At 41.7% G+C, this 21,967-nt stretch overlaps 1 protein-coding gene across 5 annotated transcripts in view; it reads left to right on the top strand.

Annotated features, from left to right (window-relative positions):
* Positions 1-21,967, top strand: part of FAM107B (family with sequence similarity 107 member B) — a 94,054-nt gene that overhangs the window by 52,013 nt on the left and 20,074 nt on the right. The window contains exon 1 of one of the 5 annotated variants that reach the window (XM_052681051.1): positions 16,470-16,764. The exons of 2 other annotated variants lie outside the window; for them this stretch is intronic. The gene's annotated coding sequence lies outside the window, so the exon portion shown is untranslated. Of the gene's footprint in view, positions 1-16,469; positions 16,765-17,846; positions 17,870-18,389; positions 18,411-21,967 lie in introns of those variants that run through there. 2 more of the 5 variants (XM_052681052.1, XM_052681053.1) reach the window with 2 other exon arrangements.

The raw sequence follows: 21,967 nt of genomic DNA on the forward strand, positions 1-21,967 counted from the left end.
AGTGATTTTGCAAACTTGCTCTGTCTTCACTTGTTTTAGAGCAACTTTTCTATGAATAGCTGCTGAAAATGTATTTGCTTTGAACGCTGGAACTGAATCATTTTCAGTGCTGTAATAAAGAGTTTGAATAAGTATCGTATGCAACCAATTAGTGCATCTTACCTGCCTGTTAAGCAAATAGAATGCTCGTATTACAGCAACCCTTCTACGGAGTGCAGCTGGAATCATAGAAAAAGCTACAAACACTTCAGTCAAGATGTGTCCTTAAATCATTTTGATTTTAGCATTTGTTCAGTCCAAGAATACAAATCAACGCTGATATTTTTTCTCTGATGTCGTCTTGAATCCTTTTAAGCTGAAGTGAATAATGGAAGCATGGGATTATTTTGAGGCAGTCCCTTGCTCTGTTCTAAAACACTGCACCCACAGACTGCAAGCTTTGAATGTGCAGAAGTTCCCCCTAGACATGCATGAATATATTTGTGTGCAGATTGTGAAGAGCCTTTGTAGCCTTTCAAGGCAGGACTACCTTGGGTAAAAGCAAGTTTGGAAATGGAAGCTTGTTATGACTTCTTAGATCTAACAGATGCCTGGATAAAGGGAATTAGTCATAAGAGGGAAATCTTAAAGCTGGTTTCAGTTGCATTTCAAAGATGATGGTTATGTCAGCGATTTACAACTTCAGCTTTCTCTCCACCACCAGAGTCAATAAGTGGTAATGTAACATGAGGTTCTGCAAGGCACTGTCTGGTCTGTTAAAGCCTGCATGCGTGTTGAAGCAGATGTTTGAAGCAGATTTCCGCTGTGTGTCTGTGTCTGCCAGTGGAGGTAGAAGAGATGATGGGTGTTCCTCAGCACAGGACTGTTGTAGGTTTGGCTGACATGGACAGTTATGCAGGTTTTGGCTCATCCTTCTGGGCTGGGGTGGAGGATCTCTGCCAGCTGCCCCAGTAAGGCTCTGGTTTCTGAAAGGTGATTGCTGGTCGTGTCCCAGCACTTCTCTCCAGTGCCCTTTGGGCTTTCGCAGTGCTGTTTGAAGTTCTTTAATAGTCTGTTCTTGGTTCCCTTTGGTTCTGAAGACTTATTACCCATTACCATAGAAGATGGAACCACTGAGGCAGGCAGAAGGAACGCTTTGAGTCTGTGCTTTCCTGTGTCGCTGCCAGCTGCTCTCCTGTGTGCAAGACAAGCAGGGAGACAGTGATTTTGCAGTCTCCTTCAGTCCCTGTGACGCTCTTATGTGCTTCTTTGGCTCTCTGGAGGAGATCATGTGCTTCTTTGCATGTTTGCTCAGTAAATAAAGGAAATGTGTATCAAGTATGTTACCTCTTTGGAGATCTGTAACTTTTTTAACCCTTACTATTTATCTGAGTGTTTGTTATTAACAAAATCACAGTACACTGAAAAGCACATTCAGTTCCATCCATACGATGGCTGCAATTGTTGCCTGGCCAGTATTGAAAGCCATTCCATCCAAGTACAAAACCTAACCAGTGGCAGAGGGAAAGAGTCTGCTAATGAGATTACAGGGGAAAACATCAACAAATGAAATTCTCAGTTGTGAAGACTAGGAAAGAAGGAGAGCAATTTATGCAAGATGAATGAAAAGAGGCCTTGGTTTGCAGATTAATTAAGGATTAGAATTTATACTTTAAGTGATGGGACTTGATCAATTAGCAGAATTACAGTTTTATTGTTAACGTACGTGAAATAGACTTAAATGTTCAAAACATAAATATTGAAAGCAATTAATATTGAAAGCAGGATGCAAATAGAGGAAGGGGAAGAGGTAGAAAGAAACTGTTGGGGTCTCTTTGTAAAGCAGGGCTTGTGGGATCCAAATTATTTTATTTATTGTCCTCAGCCATTTTCATTATTAAATATTGGTTCTCTTTTAATCACTTTTTTTTCCAATCAAATAAACTTTTTGTCTAAAGAGAATATAATCCAGTTTTTTTGTTTGTTTTTTAAACTTCAGATCTTTAGGTCAGAAGGGAAGAAAGCTCACATTTGTAAAAATAATTCTGTTTCAGAGAAAGACTTGCTTTCAATTCTTGTCAGTGGCTTAAAGAACCAATACAATGTACTAATGCTGCATTTTTCTCAATAGCTTGCTGGAATGATAGTAACTTTGTAATGGGAGAAAAATGTTAATCTATCAGAAATGATTTGAAATGATTAATTCAAGAATATGCGTTGACCAAATAGGTGTACCAATGCAATGAAGGCATGCATGACGCAAAGCCTTGGAAAGAAGCATCCTGCTCTGTGCACTGCACCTATTACAAGATAGGGAACATGGATTATTGCTTAAACGTCTCGATTCCATCTACATAAATATCTGTGTTGTAATTCTTCCCAACCTTAAAGAGCACTAAAAGAAGATACTGAACTGGCACCATTACTGTTTTACGTCGATAAAAGCTAATGAAAGTCAGTGAGAATTTGTATGTTCTTAACATCAAACATTGAATCATATCAAAGAATCACAGAATGGCCTGGATTGAAAAGGACCACGGTGATCATCTAGTTTCAACCTCCCTGCCATGAGCAGGGTTGCCAACCACCAGACCAGGCTGCCCAGAGCCACATCCAGCCTGGCCTTGAATGCCTGCAGGGATGGTGCCCCAAATGGCTTATAGAGTGGCTTTTCTGCTTTTGATATTTATGGTTAGTTCCAAATATATTATCCTCCTCCCCTCAGGTGGATGCTTAAAAAGAAGGAAAAAAGATTTGCAAAAAATGTAAGATATCTGTACAAACTGCTTTGTTTTCTTTTTCCCCCTGGGAATAACAGAACAGCAGCATACTATTTTTCTGTGTATGGTTAAGGTTATAATCCTTCTTCACCATGGATGGAAGAGTAGCATTGTAATGCAAACATAAATCTAATTAAGGAAGTGAAGATTTCTCATCAAAATCTGATGTAAAGTTAATGCAGTTGATCAGAAGGGGTCAAGCTGAAAGCTAAGCAGAATAACCTTTCAAAACACTGCATCTTTTGGTAAATGCAGTGAAACTGTGATTTGTCTGGTGGACAATTAAATAAACAACAGGGATGTGCTTATGTCATTAAAGCTATACCCAAAATAAAGCTGTGTCAGAAAGCTTGAATTAAAATAGAACCAAAAAGCTGTAAGATGTGGGAGCAGAGGCCTTATTGTGGAGTCGAGTTTTGAGGATGCAGCTCAGTGCTATCAGGATGCCAGTGTGGGTCAGCTGGCTGTGCTTGTAGCCCATCTGTCAACTGCAGTGACCAAATAAAGCAGCAAATGATGGGGGGAGAGGAGAGAAAGACATGCTTATGCAAAAATAAAAAACTGTTAACTGCTGAAGTTTTAATGTGTTAGTATCATATCCCTTCAGTGCTGGATAGTTTCTTTTAGAATTCAGAGACTTGTCTTCATCCCGTCTGGCATTACAATTGAAATGTCTCTGTTTTTCTTCCATGCAAAACATACTTCCATGCTTGTAGAAGGTGATTTGCAACAAAACTGAGCCAGAGCTGTGTCTCTGGAGCAAGAGAGCTCTTTGCTGGCTGTAGTGACACTGGTGACGACTCCTTGGCATATGAGGTGCCTGGCCGGGTGGGAAGAACTCATGGAGACACCATGTATTCAGGGCAGTTTGTAGAAGGGCTTTGGATAAGGCTCTCAATTGCCCTTTGAGGACACGTAATGCACTTTTTTTTTTTAATTGAAGCCCTTTGAAGGGCATTTAATAATAAATATGCTTTCTCTTAGAAGTCAGGGTTAGCCAGGCTTGCCAAATGAAAACATTTTAATCTGCTTTGGAAATTAAGACAGCAGATCAGTTCAGTGTCCATAGCACCCACCTCCTATTGAACTGTTTCACTATCAAAGGGCTCTCACTGGGGTAAGGTTTCTTTTTGTTTCACGTGGTCTGTGAGTCACTTTGGTTCTTGAAATCTGCGCGTACCTGTCTCCCTCCATGACCTCTTCTGTAAGAGGTCTTGTGCATATTTCTGCTCTTTCTCACCTGTGTGCTTTGCTGCAGGCTTCTATTGGGAGGAAAGAGTCATTTATGACTTGGGACAGATATTTTTTTTTTTTCTGTAGGTAAGAATAAATCTGTCATTATTTTAGAAAATATTTGCACACTGATGGCACATATTAGGCATAAAATGCTTCTTTGATATCCCTTAAAAAGAAATCCAGGAACTCCTTAAATCAATATTACTGCTTTTCATTCTCTGCCTTCTCAGCTTTGCCTGTTGCTTTTGTTATATTCACTGTATGAGCTTTTCATGATGGTATTTTCCTTCCAAAAGTGGCCTTGTTACTCTCCCTTGCTTTGTTTCATCTGCAGTGCACACAGTTATGTGATGAATTTGGGAATTTGGTATCACAGTTATGTGATTTATGTGGGAATTTGGGGTTAGAGTTTCGGAACAGCTCTGCAAGTAATTTCTTTAAAAAATCATTTTCTTGCTATTTTTTTTTTTTTTTTAATGGGAAGAGGGTTTTCTTATTTTTGCCATATCCACTATCCTTGTGTGTTGATAGTAGTGGTGATTTACTGTCTTAACCTGAAATTTAGAAATTAGGTGCATTGACTGGGGCTTATTGAAGCCAATACTCCTTCCCCAGGGAGGGTTAGTTTGATAATGACAAAGAAATGAACTTGGTGGTGAGATTGACTGCTTTGGAGAAGTGGGTAGCTGTTAATGTTTGGCCCAGAAGATCTAAACATATAAGGGACTGGTAGAATGAGTAACCTTCCTGCACTCAGTTTTATTCATCCTGACTTTGTTGCCTGTTCTTTTTGCAGTCACAAAAGTAGACTCTAATTTAGTGCAGATCTTTATCATCGTCTCCCACTCCTTTGTCAGCATAGAGATGGACACAGCTCTGATATTAATAAGCCCACAAACCATCCAAAAGCAGGTGAGGCTGCAGTTCATTGCTGGTGTGCTGAGCTCCACTTAAGTAAGGTATCTTAGAAGTTATTCAGAAGCAGCCTGAGTATTTTCTGATCATGACAGAGCCTGCTAAGTCTAAATGCACTTTCTTTCCAGAAGCATGACGGTGTTTTCCTGCAGCATGATGCTGGCCTCAAGGTTACATCACCATTTTTTCTTACTTTTCTGTTTTATTCTTTTCCCTGTTAAAATAAATGAACAGACTTTTCCTTCATCTGTGAAAACTGCAGTTTGAAGTGGTGCACGAGCTTTGCTCATATGGTCAGCTCTAAAATGCATAACAGTTGGTATTTAGTTAGTGGAAAAGGAAGCCTTGTTTTAATTGAGTCTGTTATAATTAATAAATGAAAACTTATTAGTTATATCAACAGATTTCTAGTGCTGGCCATGTGGGCTGTCAAAGCAATTCAGCAGTGTTCAGGAAGAATTTTTATTACTGAAACTCTTACAAAAAAGTAGTGCTGTCTTTGAATGTCTTCTAAGTTGTCTGTGTTAATTTCTTCCTGTTTCTAATGCAAATCGAATGAATAGTTGATACAGGGCTAATAATGCAAATGATGTGTCACCTTTTAGAGTGCAGAGGGATCTCCTGGTATTAATACTAAACAGGCTTCAGTCTTACTCATTCTGCAACTTTAGTCTGCCAGACAGACTTCAGTTTTTTTTGCATATTTTGTTAATGGTTTGCACATTTGGGGAATTGTTTTCCATAAGTCTTACTGTAAAAAAAAATAATCAAATCCAGGTTATTTATTAAAAACTATTTTAATTAATGACAAAGTATATATATATATGTGTGTGTATTTGTATATTTTGGAGCTGAAAACTTCAGTCATGTGGCTTTAACCACATGCAGAATGCAAACACATTGCTTTTTCTTGGCTGCAAATGTACTGGACTTAAAAGAAGTGCAGATAGATGCAAGCAAGAGGGATGCTTGGGATTGTCTAATCTTCCCTGAGTTTGGGTCATCTTTTTCCAGTGGAGGAAAATTCAGCAGTGTTCAGTGAGCGCTTAACTAGGCTGAACTTGAAGTTATTGAATCTAGAAGTGGAGTGGATGGTCAAATGCAGCAAAGTTAACCTTACAGTACTCAGCTGGGACTCACAGGGTCTGCCTTTAGTTCTTACAGAGCTTTGGACAGATAGTTTGATTTCTTTTTTACAGTCCTCATCTTACTGGCACTCTACAGAGCGCCATGAAGGCAAATTGGGAAATGTGCAGTGGATGATTGCAGGCCCCTACTCCTACCATTAGCCCTGGTCTACATGTGGAGGCAGTCAGGTAAAGAGAAACATCTCAGGAAGGTAACTTCGTGCATTTCAGATGATAAACGAGCACACAAATGTGAGTTTCCCAGGAGCTGTGGTGTGTCCTGCCTTTCTTTTATGATGTAGTGGCTTTTCTCTACCATGGGTGTCCAGCTGCATGTAGTGGTACCATGACTCCGTCTGGATGCTGGCCTTGGTAAACTTGGGGCTGTACAGCACTTTCTGTGGTGGTCCTAATTGTGACGTGGTGTAGTGAAAGTTAGCACAGACACCTCTGTACAAACTGTGGGACGTGTCTGATGCTCACATGTGCCATGTGGTGAGCAGCACTCAACAGGACCACAGCCTCCTCAAAGAGCCTGCCAGCAGCATGGTGCTGCCATTGCTACTGAGAGTAGCAGTGTAATTGCAGCAAAGCAAAAACCTGCGCCCATAAAAGCATAGAATATCTTAAGTTGGAAGGGATCCACAAGCATCATTAAGTCTAACACCCAGCTCAGCTTGCCACTGATGTGCTTCATAGCACAGTCTGCCTACTGCACAGACAGTATCCAAATTGCACCTCCAGTTTCTCATTTAGGCACTCCTGAAGCAGATCTCAATCTTGCCTTCTGAAACATTTGAGGTTTTATGCATTTCTTTAATTTCTTTGAAAAATGTCTCAAAGGGCACAAAGTTCTTTGCAGGCAGTCAGGGAATCCCTGTGCCCCATCCCAGTGGATGTGCTCCTCCACCCTCTTGCTGCTGGTCCTTCTCCTGTTCTCTTCCTGCAAGTCACTTGCAAGATGGATGCGCTCACGTGAAGGGCATCTTTTGTAGCATTTGTGTCCTGGAGGCTGCATACTGTCATGACAAACTATGACGATCTCTTTTTTTGAACACGTTTTCCTAATGTGCACGTGTACTTTTGTCAAGGGTACCCATCCCGTGCTTCAAAGTAAAGAACTGAGTTGTTCAGAAAAGCTCTTAAAATGGTAAGGGGGGATGACGATGATGCTGGTGTCTAACGATGAGTCTCATGCTAATTTAAACATACATTTATTTTGAATTTATTTAAATAACTGTAATAAGTACTACCAGAGCCACATTTCTCAAGACCCAGTAGCTTTTAAGTCTTGAAAAACTCCTCGTGTGCATGCACGTCTATAACTTTTAAACATCTTTCATATAAATCTAGATTAATGAAGTGTCTTGAGAGTACTTGCCTGTGTGTGCACTTAACTTAAGCGTGTGATGATTAGAAGCACAGGGGCTGTTCAGCCTGGAAAAGAGAAGGCTATGAGGTGACCTGAGAGTGCCTTTTCAGTATCTAACGGGGGGCTACAGGAAAGAAGGGGACAGACTCTGGGCAGAGTCTGTGGTGACAGAACAAGGAGAAATGGCTTCAAGCTCAAAAAGAGTAGATTTAGGTTGAATATAAGGAAAAAATCTTTTACAGTGAGGGTGGCAAGGCACTGGAACAGGTTGCCCAGAGATGTGGTTGATGCCCTGTCCCTGGACACTGTCAGGGCCAGGCTGGATCAGGCCCTGGGCAACCTGATCTAGCTGTGGTGTCCCTGTTCACTGCAGGAAAATTGGACTAGATGGTCTTCAGATGTCCCATCCACCTCTAAGGATTCTATTATTCTATGATCTGAATATCTGAATAACTGATTACAGAAAGACAGAGATGAGCCTGTAGTTTTTAATTTAAATAAAGGAAGCTGGGACCAACTTTTATATGGGACCAAATTGTGCTCGCGTGTCTCCTTGTGAGGAGGCTGTCACGCATTTACAATCTGATCTCATTCTTCTCCAGTGGGAACAGATGGGGATTTTTGAACTGGGATCAAATTCCTGGAAAGTCGCTGCACTGACATTTCAGGAAGGTGTCAGTGGAAGTGGGAATGTGGATGGCAGAGGGTGCAGCAGCAGAGAATGCTAAAAGGAAGAAGCAACAACACTTTCCTTCACTTTATTCAACACTGTGGTGATGACTGTGAATATACAATATTTCACTGTAGTAGAATAAACAGTCTTTGCCTTGCCTGTCTGGGTTCAGTATGAAAAGGATCCTCTGCTTGATTTCCTGTGCCCTTTTGTAATTAGCTCAAAATTCTAATTCTCAGTGACACTTTCAGATGTGATTGTATGAGTCTTCCTCCCACCAGTCTGCTTGGGAATCCTGGCTGCCTTGCGGGTATTTTGATGAGACCTGGGAAGAAGATGGGTCTGGGAAGGTATTTCCTCTACTTTCCCCTGCTCTTACTGGCCTCGTTCTCTGGCTTTAGTGCTGCTGCTTCTATCCTGTGGAACCTGGAAGGAAAAGCTCCAACTCATCCCTATGGGTGCCATCACTTTGGGCCTGAGGCCCAAAAAAATTTGAAGACGACTTTGCTGCCTTTTGCTATCTAATGGAACACACAGAAATGTATGTTTTTATTGTAAAAGAGAGGTTGTAGGGGCAAAACAAGACACAAAACCCATCACCAAGATGTTATATTTAGTCATAATTGTTTTAAAATGTTCCATTTGGCGATGTGATTCTTTTCTTTTTGACAGGCTCTTCTCACTAGTATGGCAGGGTGGTAATCTTGTTTGTCCACAGCTTTTCTGATAGAGTTCCTCTGGCTTTGTCTGGGGTCTGGAGATCTTCTGAGCAAGTTTACAAGCTGGTTAACCCTAATTTAAAACATGCAGTGTTTAAGAGAACAGCATGTGCTTCTGATGGAACAGCTTCTCAACACAAAATTCCCTCACTTCTCTCTGAACATTAAATATTCACATCAGAGAAGGTCTGATGGCTTTCCTTTCAATTGTGTGGCTCAAGCCACAGTGCCAACAAGATTTTGCATTGAATTGAAACTGCTGTATTGTATCAGACTAGAACTGCTTCTTATTTGTATTTATGAGATACCTAGTCGCATGATGGGCTTTTCAGAGCACATCTGAGCACATCTTTTGTTTTCAGTAGATGTGCAAAAACTCCGTGTGTGTGAATGTGTGAAATAGAACTGAAATGTGCCATGGCTTTGGAAATGGTTTGTGGTTGGTGAACTTCAATTTTATGGTTTCTTTTTTAAAGTTTCAGTTTATCAGTTGTTTTTGTTCCAACAAAAAGCAAAAATATGCAACTTGTGTTTTTCAAGTCTTTGGATCTGGTGAACCCACACAAGACTGAAATAAGAAAGGGAACTGTTGCTGGTGGGTGACTGGATGTATGCAAGAAAACTGGCAGACAAGTAGGCTGCAAATGTGGTGCTTGTGCAGTGCAAGCTGCTCGAATTTTAATTCACAGTACACAACTCTGACTGGCATGGACTGCTCTTGTGTGCATATCTACAGCACAGACATTTGCTGCTCACCCGAATACACAAGGTTTTTGTGCCTTAACGGATGGCTTCCTCTTCGGTGCTCCTTTATGACAAAGGTGTGGGAACAGACAAGACAGGAAACATCCCATTGCATTGCTAATTTTAACCATCACTGGAAGGACTCAAGGACATCACTGTGCTGTGAGTATACTGAGCTGCATCCTCAAACACGCAGCAGCTTCCACGTGCTTCTGGCATCAGTATGGCACTGTGGTCTCTGCTTCACAGCACTATAAACAACATGAAGTTTTTACCAGGCACTAATTCAGCCCAAAGGCCTTCTGCTTCTCTACGGAACATTTTTGCCATCTGGCACTATTGGGTCAGCAAAGCAGTTTTGCTACATGATGCACCAAAGAAAAGAACAACAGTCAGCCTAAATCTTGAAGCAGCTGCTTTAGAGCAGCAAGCAGGCTGCCTGCTCTAACATTTGTTCTCTGTATGCAGTAGATAATACTATCCCTTGCCACTGGATCTCTTTTTTGTGATGGCACGAGCTGGGGCAGGACACCTCCTGCTTTACTGGGACAACTGTCCTTGCTGAATCTCAGAGAACGGAACAAATGTGTTGGGGCAGACCTCACTGGTAATTTCTTACATTTTTCACTGTCTCTTTTCAGGCCTGCACATGTGTTTGGAGTGTGATTTTCTTTTAAACGATATGATACAGTTCCTCTTATGAGTCTTAACTCTTGTCCAACAAAGACCCTCTTGTCTGTTATACATGAAGCATATGCTGGCATCTGCTCCGTTCTTTTGATCAAGTATTTGGCAATATAATTATGTATGTCAAGTTGTTCAGGCTGTGCTGACTTGTACCTGCTGAAAGATTTGCCCCACGGTTTATGTCTCTCTGTGGCTTTTGGTTGAGTCAGCAGTTGGAAGATGCACATAAATATTTGTGGGCAAATTATGTAACCATCTGCACTCGATTCTTTACTTCACTGAAAGCCAGCAGGGTTATATTTGGTTTGCTAATAGCCAAATAAAGGTAATATTCATTCATATGTGTGGATTGAATAAAGGATTTAGAAGAGTATGAAAGCATTTCATGTGTGAAATGAAACTTTAGGAATCCTAAGGTTTTGGCAGTGGAGAGGTTAATCGTTCATGACAGAAAGCTTTGTAATTGCTTTCTGTTTTGGAGGAACTGGGCCTCAGGGGAACAGCTCAAATGAAAGAGTCCTTGGGTTCTGTCTTGTTACTGCGTTCAGTGGCAAGTCAAGACCTAATGAGGGATCATCTGGTATCGTTTAAGGGCTCTTCCAGTATTATTTTAGTGTCCTGTTCAGCATGGGCTTCGCTAATAGCTGGTGAGCTGTTTGACTTTCAGAGGCTTCCCTGGAAATCCCCTGGATGGTGGACCATAGGTGGTTTGTCCAGGATTCAGCGTGCAATTATTGCATCCCCATTTCTGTGTGTTCCACACAGTATTCAGACTACATAGGTTTGTATGCACTTGTTCTGGATCCCTACTTTTGTCGCTCACTTTCTGCAGGATGATTTTGCAGTAGGCATTACTGTCTGTCCATCTTGCTACCTTGTGAAGAAAAAAAATTAATGCTGTCTTTCACCATGCACATGTCCTGACTGTTTATCTGACCTGTAGCCTATTCTCTGGCTGAGCTTTGCACATCTGCAAGAGAAGTTGGACTGAATCCTTACGGGTCCCTTTTAGTTCGGGCTGTTCTATGACTCTATGCCCCTGTTTTTCACTCTTGCTTTAGCACATAGGCAGAACAGGCAGATGTTGTTATGAAAAAGATGTTACATCTGAGTATATGGTAGAGAGATGAGTCTGAATCACTGGTTTCTAGTTTTTCCCTTGTTTGCTTTAGATGTAGTCTGTATTTCAGTGTTAGCAGTGATGGGCAGCACTGGGAGTTGAAAGGGAGTTGTCCCATGTTGGTGAAGCTGCCCATTCTGGATGAAATACAGCTGCTTTTAGTGCTGGATACAGGAGCTGTAGCTTGAGAAGGGCTCAGTGTTACTCCAGCTTCTGGGTCTTTGTTTTCTTTTTTTCTGTTTGCCACTTGCTCCTTAAAAGATTCAAGCACACCAAGTAAGTGAATCTGATAGACAAGGAATGAGCTCTGTCTGAAGTGACACAAAAGGCAAGGCTTCTGTAAGCAACGTGAAGAAATGTCCCTGCTTCTCATGTGCATCAGGTGGGGGAGACGTGGCTGTAGCAGCAACTGGCCATTCCTTGCAGGAGCAGAGCAGTTGCTTCCACTGCAGCTGCCAGTGTTAGAGGGCTGGGCCTTTGCGATGGCGTGAGCCGATGCAGGACTCCTCCTGCTTTACTGGGATAACTGTCCTTGCTGGATCTCAGAGAATGGATCAAATGTGTAGGAGCAGAGCAGGCAATTCCCATGAGTAGGCAGCTGGTGGAATCTCCTTGTTGAGAATTTCAGCCCCGTGCTGGAGTGCTGTTAGCTCCTGCACTGATGAATACCATCACATCCCTAACAGGGTCACCGAGAGGCTTCCACATGGGTCACTGCAGGTACCCCACCTGCCAGCTGTGCAGAAGAAGCAGAGCCGCCAGAAATACTCCTCGTTTAGTACTTTTCTTGGTAATGATGTGACTTGCAGAGGATTTTTAATTTAAATAAAAAAGAGAATCAAGTTGTTCCGATTTAGTTTTGATTTTTATTGCTTCTAAGAAAATGCTTTGCAGGGCTCCATCTCATTAGTGCCTCTATTCAGAGTGATGATCCAAGCAAGGGAACTAATAATAGTGTTTAACAGTGTTCCTTTTGATTTGAGATCTGCATAAAGAGCGATGCAGAATTAAAGTACTCAGTGTTTTGCACTGCTTTTTGTAGTCTGAACTCTTTGTGACAAGTGACATTAATTTTCATGCAATTCTGGAAGAAAGAAATCGGATAGCTATTTCTAATTGTGAGTAGTTAGGAATACGGTATGTGTGTAATGTAGGAGAGATTGATTAGACTCATTATGACATGAAATGAAAATGTCAGATTGCAAAAATAAGCAATAGAGGTGTCACAATTTCTTTATTACACTCTGCCTTAGGTTTTGTAATACTGAAAAGGGATCATACACCACCTCCCCCCAAAAAAACCCCAAACCATGCTACCCTGAAAGAACATCAGTCAACACCAAATGATGTTACCCTGCAGAACATCAGAGAAGGGGAAAATACTCATAATTATTGGGGAAAAACTGACTCCCGGGAGATGGATGAGTGTGATTTGTTTGAATAATTGCATGAAAAGAAATAAACAGACAGGAGAAAAAAAAAAAAAAAAAGAAATATATATTCTGGTTTAGAACTGCAGATGAGACAAGATTGCATCTCCTTATGTGCACAAGTTTGTTTTCAGGGCTGTGGCAGAAGTGATGGAAACCCTTCTAAACAAGCCCTAATTGCCATGCCAAGAAGCTCTGGAATGAAAAAACATTACTGGGTTGTTTTCTTTCAATAATCTGTAGCTGCTTCTTACAAGAACCAATGTGTTACTGTGATAACTTAAAACTTTTCTAAAACTAGGATCTGATGTCCAGACCCTTCTTTTATTCCTGCATCCTTCTGTGCTGATGAGAACGAGCGGTGGGAAGATGGACGCCCTGGTACCCCCTGTTAGCAGAGGACAGCCTCGTGGGAGCACTGCTTTCTCATGTCCTCTGTGCTCTTCTCCAGATGTGATAAAGATAGCTTCTGAAATGAAAATCTCTTAAACAGACTTTTCATTATGATTTTGTTTCTGGTACGGTTGACTCTTGCTCTATATCTTCTTCTATCCCCAAGTTAGCAAAGGCCTAGCTCTGTATTCACTACTGCTTAGGAACTGGCCAGCCAGTTTGATGTTCTGTATATGTATCAGCACTAAAAATTAAGCAGCTGGAGCTTAAAACAAGTTGAATAATCAGGTTTAAGTCAGGTCTTGTTTTGGACTGAGATCAAGAATGAAACATTTTGGCTCAGGAACGTCAGAGGATGGAGACATGAGGAATGTTGAGGTTCTGCAGCAGCTTGCTGTGGGGCAGGGATGGGGTGAGCAGCCTCTTGAAGTTCCTTCCAGCCCCATTTTCTAAGATTCTGCAAAAAACACAATTACAGTGCTTGTTAGCTGTGCAATTTGCTGTAGATACATTGCTGTCAGCAACTTGCATGTGCTTGGTGTCTGTGTACATCGTTTTAGTTGGTGCACTTTGTGGGAGAAGTGTTAACGGGTGCATTGCTGCAGGTCCCCAGCATTGCACTCCCACACATGAAGGTGAACCCAGGCCATTGCCCTTGGCAGTACTGCGTATATCAGCTCGTAGAGAGCTGTAATATCAACAACTGTGCACGTTCCTGAGCGAGTCAGATAACCTGAGGAAGATTAATTGATTGTAATAGACTATCTCCAGCCCATTCCAGCCCAAAGTAGAACCTTATGTTATTTATAGTAGTTCTTAATCTGATCGTGGAATCTCAATGTCAAAACATGAAATTTTGTGAGTGTGGCTCTCATTCTCCTGGCAGACCTGTAATTTCTGAACTCGTCAATTCTCAGTACCCAAGCTGAGCTGCACATCAAGTGGCTGTTATTTATGAGTACAGATGCTTAGCTATTTTAAAACTAACAACAAAAAAAACCAACCCTGCCCAAATAAAGATAACAACCCCCTCCCAGTAAGACTCATATCCAGACCTTAAGAATATTAACCTGATTCCGTGGAAACAGAGCAGTGTAAAACTCCGTCTTCAAATTTTCCACTTAATTAATACTGGGGAAAATCTGTTCCAATGTATTTTTAAAGAAGTGGTCTGGGGATGTCAGTGAAAATGTTTCAAGTATTTCCACGCAGCCCTATTTCAGGAGAATTGCTTCTGAAACTCATCTCTGGTAAAAAACAGCTCTTGGCCAGATTTATCCCTGGGGTAATTTTCCTTCATGTTAATAGCATTGCAGGAAGGGTGATTTTGGCTTGTTCTTTCATTTATAAAATGGGAAATATGTATAACTACAACCCATCTTTACCCAAGGTATATTTCACAGGGGAAAAACATGCATGATTCTATCATTACTTTGTTAATTTAATTATAACAACAGATGTGGCATTTAATCTATTTGACTTTGTTATTCAGTTACTAAATCCTACTCAAAGAATGTTTTGATTTTCCCCAGCTACAGCGCAATAAACCTCGCAGCTTCTTGAAATGTTGAGCAGCTTTGCAACTTCCTCTCCCTCTCTGCATCAATAATCTAATCTTTTTGCTGCTAGCACTTTGCTTTGAAACTAGATGTAAACCTGTCTTTCTTGCTGCTCACACCAACAACTATTTCCTCCTCTGCTCTTTTTTGTCCCTTACTTTCAAGTTAGAAAATAAGCTAATTTAAAGGCACAGCTGTTTCAAACAAAGTTTAAGCACATTTGTGTTCAGTGGCATTTGGTACATATTTAAGAAAGTGCTTCTCTTCAAGTCATTTCTCATATTGGAAACCAGAGTAGTAAACTAGTAAGTGCTACTTGTGTTTGGTGGCCTGGAAATAACAGAAATATTTCCAGTGGTATTTCCAGTGCTATGATTTATACTGCCTTCAAACAGAAATCTGTGCCTCCTGCTTAATCAGGATGCACAGAACTGAGACGTTTGCAGCTGTGTGGGAGTGGATGCCCATGGGTTCTATTAGGGGAGCAGAAGTTCTGCTCAAGGGCTTCCTGTGGCTGCTGCAGTGGTCCAGCAGGGCTCCGTTGTCTTGACTGTGGTATCTCATCACTGGGCTGACTTTGGCAAATCAGCACAAGCACACTCTAAAGGAAGTTTTACCCAGTGCTAAGATAAATGGAGTTGGGCACTTCCTGGAGGTGCTGTTCTTTATCTCTTTTTTCTTTTCCCCTACAGATAAAGCCTAAATAGGCATAGACCAACTCAAAGCAGCAGTGTGGAGATGTTAAATCTTTTAGATGCCAGGCTTGAATGACAAGGATCACAGTAGCTATTTTCTGTTTTTCTCCTTTCCTCCATGCCCTGGTCCCACTTCTTGAGTAGCCACCTCCAGGCTACGACCTCAGTGTTTCACAGACTATTCTCAGTTGGAAGGGAGCCACAACCATCGCTGAGTCCAACCCCTGACTCCATGCAGGACCACCCAAAAAGTAGACCATATGTCCAAGAGCGTTGTTCAAGCACTTTGGCAGCTTGGGGTGCAACCACTGCCCCTAGGAGCCAGTTCCATACCCCATCACCCTCCAGTGAAGAACCTTTTCCTAATCGCCAACCTGGAGTTGATGTGTTGCAGTTTCTGGCCAGGTTTGAATTCTTGGGAACTTTTGGTACTGAGGATCTGCTGGGCTCAGCAGCGAGTTGAAACGTTGATGATACTGCACTACTCTTTGGAATCCCACATGAAGGACAGAAAAATTATTTATACTATGCAGTATTTATGACATGGTAATTTAATGTAGTGATTGATGAGATTTTTTGACTCCTCATGAGATTTCAAATGAACAAAGTTAGATATGTCAGACTTAATGACCCTTCCTTCTGCCCTTTTGAACAGTTTGATTTCCAGGCACAAATTTCCTCTCTTCTCTTTTCCCAATCACTGGGACTTTCCACAGTTGTGTAATGGTTTGATTACCTTCCTGCACAGGTTGGAAAGGGGTTTTGTCACCCATGGGGAGCAGCTAGGATGGGTTCTTCCTCATTCAGCTTCCTTCTTAATGCAGCAGTTTGCATGAGCACATGGCTTTAGATGACTGCTTCAGACCTACAACATGCTTGCCCCGTGCAGACATTTTCTTATCTAGCTAATTAATCCACAAGGTATTGCAGACAATGTGGTGAATAATACAGGAAATGATTAAACTGCTTTCTTTCCACTGTTTTATTTTATACAGTGTGTGAAGCCTGGCATATCCGGCTCACAGGAGATGAAGCAGAAAGCAGTGACAGGTTGATGTGCTCAGTGTTATTGTAGTTTATGAAAGCTAGGGTGGAATTTCTCATTCTTTCCGCTTTTTTCTTGAGGAGACCTTTCCCAGTGCTGCCAAAAAGCAGGCTGGGGAGCTTCATGTAATCCCAGCAGAGGAAGGTGAATGTCTCTGGCAACTGATTGAGGGCGATGATAACTGACATTAGTGATCAGGGTAGCTGCTCTCAGTTGCCCCCTGGATCACCATGCTAATGCTATAAGGAGCTTGCTTGCCTTTTTTAGCTACAGCAGTTGAAGGCCTAAAGGTAGGTGACATGAATGCTTCTATAAATATGCATAGTTTTAATCAAGTCCTTGTTTATATTTAGATAATACAGTAATGGTATAAACAGAGGTTCAAGTGGGATATATAAAAGATGTTGAAGAAGGCTACGACAAGTGGTTGTTGTCTTCAGTTTTTAACTGAGGTCTTGAGTAAGGTTAATAGAAGATGTCTACAGCTGGACTATGCTGAATTATTGGAAGTATTTATTTCCCTGATGTAAAGAAGGGGAGAACGAGATGTGAGAATTCCAATGAAGTTCTTGGTCTTTCATGTATCTGCCTTACTCATGTACCATGCTATCTCCTCCTGTCTCTCAAACAATTTATTGATGTAATGCAGCTGTCCTTTGGGATTTTGGGGGAAGGGATATTTTTTCTCTAAAACGAATGTCACCATTCTCCATCAATGGAAATAACCTGAGCTTAAAGAACTCTGAAATTCTTCATAAACCTCCCTGAAAAATCTCCCGTGTTGTAGCCTCTACAAACTTCTCGTCTAGTGCTGGAAACAACCAGCAAATGTGCTGATCTCCCCAGCAGTGAGACCAGCACTTACGCTGCTGGACAGGCACAACTGCTGGCGTGCACTCAAGTAAACCCCTGCTGCTGACTCTCAAAGTTCATCCACTTGCTTCCAACTTTTAACATTCACATTGTAGTTTTTATCACTGTGTGAATGAGACTGTAAGCATTGCTTTCCTGGAAGTGCTGCTTTTTCAACGGTAGTAAATGTTTATGCTGAACAGAAGCCATAGGAAAACACAGAGCACAGTAGGATGTGAATCAAAATCAATTTGCAGACATACACTTCCTGTCTCAAAATGTGGACCACTGTAGAGCCGCAAAGATTTATTGTTTTTTCACCAGGTCCTAAGGTGTGTGTTTAATTAGGTGTGTTTGTGAGAAGGAAATGACTCTTGAAAGAGGGTATTGAGCTTGAAACAGTGCAGTTGTGAGCTGAGCTGCATACAGAACAGTGCCATAACACTGAGCTGCGAGGGAGGTGACAGCTCTGCTGCTTAACGGTACTGAAGACACCATCTTGCACTGCTTGCTTTGTAGCACCAGCCTTGTAGAGCTGACAAGGTGAGCCTTGGTGATGGAGGTGCTCACTTAACTTTTTTTTTTTTTTTTTTTTTCTGAAGAAATTCAGCTGAACCATTAACTAAACATGGGTGGGATATTGGGATATTAGCTTTGAGTGAGAGATGCTTGTCCAAGGGTCATATTTCTTTGCAGGAATGCAGGATTGAAAAGGACTGAAAGCTGTTGAAAGTAAAACTTCCAAAAGTTCTCCAATTTAGGCTCCAAAGTCGATTGACTTTCTGGAAGGTTTGGGATATAAACTGGGGAAAATGCTGCAGCCCTTCTGACTATATTTATGTGGCACATCTGTTTCCAATCTGGAATAACTTTGCTTGCTACCTACACAAATAAATGAGTCTTCTGATTTTCATTAGCATATTGCATTGGAAGAAGTTTCACGATGGCAGCTGACAGTGCCTGTTTGTTTGGAAGATCTTGCTTCCTTGCAGGTCCTGTTTGAAAACATGGGTACATCATGAGCCAAATGCTGCAGTAAGGTGTCTAAGATCTGGGACTGGCTGGAGCAAGCCGTCATCTGCTAGTAAAGATCCGTTAGGCAAATGTGGTTGAGCTACACACTGTTCAAACCACCATGCCCAGACATTTACTGGTTGTAGTTTGTTGCCATCTGTACCTGTGCGTTTGCCCCTGGCAGCCCTGGAAACGTACAGGTGGGACCAGAATTCAAAACACAGCACTCAGGTTGGATATTAGGAAAAATTTCTTCTTATTAAGGGTGGTGAGGCATTGGCACAGGTTGCCCAGGGAGGTGGGGGGGTCACTGTCTCTGGAGGTGTTCAAGGGAAGGGCAGATGTGGCACTGAGGGACGTGGTTGGTGCGCATGGTGGGGATGGTCAGCGGTTGGCCTAGATGATCTCAGTGGTCTTTTCCAACCTTAATGATCCTATGATTGTATGGGCTGTGCAGGGGAGGGCTGCTGGATGAGTTTTGATGGCCTGCTTGCTTTCATAGCCGAATGCACTGAAGAACCGCTAATGGATCCTCTGTTGTGTTTCTGTGCAGCTTTGGGGATTGTTTCATTTTGGATCAGTATGAAAGCAGGTGGGACACCATTCCCTCTGCAAACAGGCTGTTGGCTAAGCAGACTAGGAAGGAAGTCGGTGTTTATAATATTGTATATGTAGAAGATACAGAGTAATTAAAAAAAAGGCTGATTTTGACATTGGTGTTGAAAGATTAATGTTGTTGTGATGAAATAAAACCTGACTGCCACAAACGGTTACTGTAATTCAGATGGTAACGTAGATGTTAAACCTGCATTGATGAAGTGTCTGAAGAGGCAGAATTTGTGCCCTGCTGAGCACTGAGATTACTGAGGAGTGCATGCTGCTTTAAAGAGGACAGATTTTGATAAATGAGTCTCCATCTTATTACTGACACACTTGAGAAGAAAGTGCTGTATTCACCAGCGGGTAGGAAAGCCCTAAGGCTCCCAGCTCTTATTCTGGCCCTTCATCCTGGAGATGCTTCTGAGGACATATTTCCCACTGCAAATTAGGAAAACATGCATTGTATGTGTCTGGGTTTGTTGTCTGAATGAGAAATCAATAGACAAATAGCAAAAATAAATAAATAATAATAATAATCTTGTGGCTGGTAATAACTTGGGCAGGAAGAAATTCATAGAAATAGACACAGAGTGAAAATGGCAGTGATGGTCCTTAAGGCATAAGAATTAAAAATCCCATGCACTTCTTTTGTAACACCAAGAGAAAATTCCCAGCCGGTGTGTTATTAATTTTAATCTTTCTAAGCTTTCTTCTGTGTATGTGCTAACCCATAACTTATCAGCTTATTTTAAACATCGTCAGTTTCATTTTCTAAGCTTCAGGCAGCCAGTTACCTATTTGAATTATATCTTTTGACTCTGAAACAAGCATTTTTTCCATCATAAAAGTCTGCTTTACATGAAATGTCTCCAAATTTTTTTCACAAAGTGCTGCCTATAATAGAACAAAGCATTGCACTGTCATAATTTATGATGTCTCTTACTGATCTGCTCACCCAAAAAAGCATGTTTTGTGCTCTCTGCGTTTGGTATCCAACATATTGTCTTGTGCTGACAACCACAGCCTGTTCCAGATTAATTTAAGCCCAAGTGTCCTGCTCAGCATCACAAATCCAGTATTTGCTAGGGCTGAGAATAGAGTCTCTCTTCTGTCATAACTCAGTTCCTCACTGTAATTATGGGGCAGCTCTCCTTCTGAATGAGTGAACTTCTATCATGACCAAGCCTGTTATAATGAACAGGTTCCACTTTATTTTCTGATGAATTCTCCTTCCTTAGTGATTCTTTTGCAGTTTTGAAACATGCTTCCTCAGTGAAACATAGTAAAAAGGAAATGTTGAATTTCTGTTTTAGCAATATTTGTTAAGCAAGGAGGTTGAGGAAGTGATTATGTTGCAAGAGAATGGACCGGCTCTGTTAGATGAAGGAGCTTGAGCAACACGGCTTAGAATGTGTGGGAGTGTAGTACAGGTCAAGAATTTGCAGCGAAGGGATTTCCACCTCCCTTTATTGATAGAAACATGGGTGTATTTGCAAGCCACTGTTCCTGCAGGTGAAGCACAGCTCTAGAAGTCAAGAATGCATGAGAGAACTACCCAAACATCAGTTCCCCTTGAACCCTTGATCACAAGGATTTTTTTCCCTCCTTCTAACAAGACATTTCATTTTTGGAGGTTGCATAGCCATGGAGCATGCAAACAGTGGCAGTGCTTGCTGCCGTGACCGAGCACACTGAGCTCACTGAATTTCTCTCAGTATTCACCAGTGACCATTTGTTTAGTCTCTTATGATTCCAAAACAGAGGCATGTGTTTAAAAACCACGATCATGTATACTTGTTGGAATTTTAATTGCAGTTTTTGTGTATTTGTTTTTTTTTTTTTTTTTTTTTTTTTTTAATAGCTCAGTTAACTATTGAAGGAGAGCAGGAAGAGGACCACAGAAAAAACCTCTTGACGTTTCTTTGTTCATTCTACAAATATCTGAGACAGTAAGATGATGTCTTGCTGGGGATGCAGTATGGTGACCTCTTAAGGATTCCTAGCATGGTTTGTTGCACATTAAGCTTGCCTGTAAGCTTCCCTCTTTGGTTCTGGGCCCAATGTGCAGTGAGAGCCCATGTCCTCGGTTCAGCAGAGGGCAAAACCAGGGCTGCCTTCAGGCACCAACAGGTACAGCTGGCTACTGACAGTGAGGAGAGTTCATCAGTAGATATTCACCACGGCCTGACTGTCTGTGAATGACAAATGGTACTCTGTTCTCCAGAAGCTGTGTGCGCTGCTTCCTCGGATCTTCACCAGCAAGAGCCAAGTTGTGACCTAACACTGGTTTTGTTCCCCGCAGCCACAATGTGTTTAGGCAGCAGACATCTATGCCAAAGACTTTCAGTCCATTCTTGGCTCCGAGTCTTGTGCAGCCCTTTGTTCTTTGGCTTCTTTTTCTTTGAGGTTTATCTTTATTTTCTCTTGCAAACATGAGGAGACAGGAGCTCTGTGAATTAGCATGTGACTCTGGGATGCGGGTAGTTTGTTTTAGTAGTTAGCTGGAGATCCCTGCAGTACCTCATAGGACTGCTGACTTGTTTTCTTCTTTTGCGTTTTTGCAAGCTGAGCTGACAGTTTGAATTCTCCCAGTTTATGTTCAAATCCAAGCCCATTTCTTCTGCAGCACATAGAGCAAGTGATCCATCCTGCTGAAACCCCGAAGGAAGGAAGCAAGGAGCAGAGCTGAGGGACTCTGACTGATGCTGGTGGCACGGCTGAGCCCCTTCATCAGTGCTGCTACTGGAGGACAGGCTGGGACTTCCCTCCAGGTGGTCTGTCAAGCAGAAAGGTAACAATTGTAGGAAATTCCTTTCCCGTCACCAACTCAAGCTCAACAAACAATCCCTTTGTGAGGGACTGGGGTCATCCCTCTGGTTTCTTATTTCTCTTTGTTAGCTGCTGGGAATTTGTCAAGAAGTTCCTTTATGGAATCCATGGATTATGGAGTGGTGGTTTGTTTCTCCCTCCCTGAATTTCATCAAACCTTTCAAAGAAAACCAAAGAAGGTGATGTTCTAGAAAACCT

The sequence above is a fragment of the Tympanuchus pallidicinctus genome, unplaced genomic scaffold (assembly GCF_026119805.1).
Source record: "Tympanuchus pallidicinctus isolate F22 unplaced genomic scaffold, pur_lepc_1.0 scaffold19, whole genome shotgun sequence".
In the NCBI taxonomy this organism is placed as follows: domain Eukaryota; kingdom Metazoa; phylum Chordata; class Aves; order Galliformes; family Phasianidae; genus Tympanuchus; species Tympanuchus pallidicinctus.